A 2953-nucleotide genomic window follows, 5' to 3' on the forward strand; every position below is an offset into this window, starting at 1 on the left:
GGAGGCCATTTAGTCAGCAGCAGCAGAAGTCCTGTGCCTGGACGCTCCAACAGCGGCCAGACACAAGCAGAAGCAGAAGCAGCAGAAGCAGCAGCAGCACCACCTTTTGTTTTTTTGGCTGCAGCAGCAGCAAGGCCCACAGGGCTGGCTAGCTGGCTAGCCAGCAAGCAGGTAGCAATGAAAGTAGGAATCTTTCTTTTTAACCCTGTAAGGGGGTGGTGCACTGTACCCGAAGATACTGCCATATCGGGTCAATGCATAGGGCGACAGAAGCAAGCTTCGAAATCGGCCCCCGTTCTCAAAAATCCATTTAATATATGGTCCCCAGATAGGGGACGTATCAGATTTAAACTGATAAGAACAGATACTACACTTGATCTTAGCCAAAAGGCCGAGAAGCGATAACCGTGAAAGGGGCGGGCCCAACAAGGTGCCCTTCATGGGCACTATCACTGCTTGCTGTCAGGGAGGCTGCCAGACAATTTTCCATGCACACTCTGGGCTGGGGGGCAGTCAACCACCAGTACACACAGCAGAACCTAAACCCATACCATTATTGCTAAGCAGCAAGACAGGGGCCCATTGCACTCCCACGGGGCCTTTTTAAATGCAATCCATAACCCGGATTTGCCAGGAACCCTTCTTACTCCTCCTACTTGCATGTGACACTGGGCTTAGGATCTGCATAGGAAACACACACACAAGCACACACCTACCTTTGTTGCCTGCAGATTGCCTCCTTGGCTGTCCCCAAACGGTATCAAACCAACACCCACGGGAAGCTGTAAGCATAGAGGACATGCCTGCACCCCATTGGACTTACCTGTGTGGGTTAAACCCGGGTTATTTGACAACCTATGGCGGTGATGGTTCTGCTCAGGCAGAGCAGTGCTGATGCTCCTCATAAAGCTGTCGCTGCTGTGAAGGTTCTAGGTGACATCACAAATCCCTATGGTTACATACACAACAAAGCTGGGTTGTTGTTGTTTACACTCTGCAAGGCCTGTGGAAGTGAGTGACATCATAGCACTGTAGTTCTGAGGGTTCTAGATGGATGCAACAATCTCCTGTTGCTTCTATGAAGGCCATAATAGACGACATCACCAAACAGCTCCATAGTCACATACACAGCAAAGGAGAGATGTTGTTTACACCTAGTGATGTCAGTGGTATTGAGTGACATCACAGCACAGTGCTAAGGCTCCTGGGCCTGGACACAGCAGCGGCTGCAATATCTCAACGGAGAATACGTTTATATATATGTGTGTGTGTGCGCGTGTATATATATATATATATATATATATATATATATATATATATATTTCTCCGCCGAAATCACTTTTAAACCCATTTCCACCTTTTTTTCCCTTCTCTTCCTCTTACTTTTTTTTCACGTTTTTTTTACGTTTTTCTCCTTTTCGCCTCTTTTCTGGGCGTATTATTCTTCTTTTTCTTCTTTTTTTTTCGTCTAATGCATACCCCATCAGTGCAGCAATGCTTATTCAATACCGCCAGCAGATGGAGACACTGGGGGATAATTTTCTAAGGATTTATACTGATTTTTCCTGTCTGAATTTGTCGCACAGAAAGTTGCAGGCCAAATATGTGTGACATTTCTGCGACTTTAGCTTCTAGAGCATTTTTACAACATTATACATAGGTGCTGAATACATAAAAAGCGACTGTTCAGCGACAGACAAGTCGCATCGGCTGAAAGTAGGCCAGAATGTCAGTCCATGTTGGAGCAGGTTTAGATACAGTCTAAAGTATAGATCTCAAAGTCTGTGCACAGAATTTAGCAAGGGCCTCGCACCTTCTGATGCATCAGGTAGGTGCACAATAGCATAGCCTAACCCTCTGTCCTCTGTACTTTGGTCTATATTGATGCGGGACATAGACAGCCAGCTGATGACCAATCCATTAGTGCAATGGATGGCTGGAAGCATTTGTCTTTGCCTTTGCAATACCACAGAAGCAATGCATGGTCAATGTACAGCAATGACACACCTGTGTGAACAGCCAGGAGACCCCCCCCCCCCCCCCATGTTATGTTACATAGTTACATAGTTAGTACGGTCGAAAAAAGACATATGTCCATCAAGTTCAATCAGGGAATTAAGGGGTAGGGGTGTGGCGCGATATTGGGGAAGGGATGAGATTTTATATTTCTTCATAAGCATTAATCTTATTTTGTCAATTAGGAACATTCAGCACCCACACCGCTATCAAGGCAGCTGCCTATCATGTCATGCCCTACCTGCACAGGTGTGCTGGCTACTCAAATGATCCAATTAAGGAGGCCATTTAGTCAGCAGCAGCAGAAGTCCTGTGCCTGGACGCTCCAACAGCGGCCAGACACAAGCAGAAGCAGAAGCAGCAGAAGCAGCAGCAGCACCACCTTTTGTTTTTTGGCTGCAGCAGCAGCAAGGCCCACAGGGCTGGCTAGCTGGCTAGCCAGCAAGCAGGTAGCAATGAAAGTAGGAATCTTTCTTTTTAACCCTGTAAGGGGGTGGTGCACTGTACCCGAAGATACTGCCATATCGGGTCAATGCATAGGGCGACGGAAGCAAGCTTCGAAATCGGCCCCCGTTCTCAAAAATCCATTTAATATATGGTCCCCAGATAGGGGACGTATCAGATATTAAACTGATAAGAACAGATAAGGTTTCAACAAAATTTTATTCAATAAATAAGAAACCATACAAAATTTAAAATGCAAAATAATAAAAGGTTCACAAAAGTTTTAAAATACAAATAATAAAACCAGTAATAAAAGGAGAAAAAATAAAAATGGCAGGATAAAACATTATACAAATGTCATAAAAACTGATTATATTGTTATTTCGTTCCATAGAGGCAGACACCACATGGATGCTGCCTCGCTGGCCCCCAACTGTTTCTTGTCTCTTAGGTAATAGATGTACATCTCACTCAGGGCCAGCTTTATACAGTT

At 45.1% G+C, this 2953-nt stretch overlaps 2 non-coding genes across 2 annotated transcripts; both read right to left on the bottom strand.

Annotated features, from left to right (window-relative positions):
• Positions 1 to 213: 213 nt before the first annotated feature.
• On the bottom strand, positions 214 to 403 carry LOC130306371 (U2 spliceosomal RNA). Its single transcript, XR_008855736.1, has one exon. It is a non-coding gene; the product is annotated as a U2 spliceosomal RNA (small nuclear RNA).
• Positions 404 to 2507: 2104 nt separating this feature from the next.
• Positions 2508 to 2701, bottom strand: LOC130306375 (U2 spliceosomal RNA). Its single transcript, XR_008855740.1, has one exon. It is a non-coding gene; the product is annotated as a U2 spliceosomal RNA (small nuclear RNA).
• Between the last annotated feature and the right edge of the window lie 252 nt (positions 2702 to 2953).

The sequence above is a fragment of the Hyla sarda genome, unplaced genomic scaffold, assembly GCF_029499605.1.
Source record: "Hyla sarda isolate aHylSar1 unplaced genomic scaffold, aHylSar1.hap1 scaffold_1369, whole genome shotgun sequence".
Lineage (NCBI taxonomy): Eukaryota > Metazoa > Chordata > Amphibia > Anura > Hylidae > Hyla > Hyla sarda.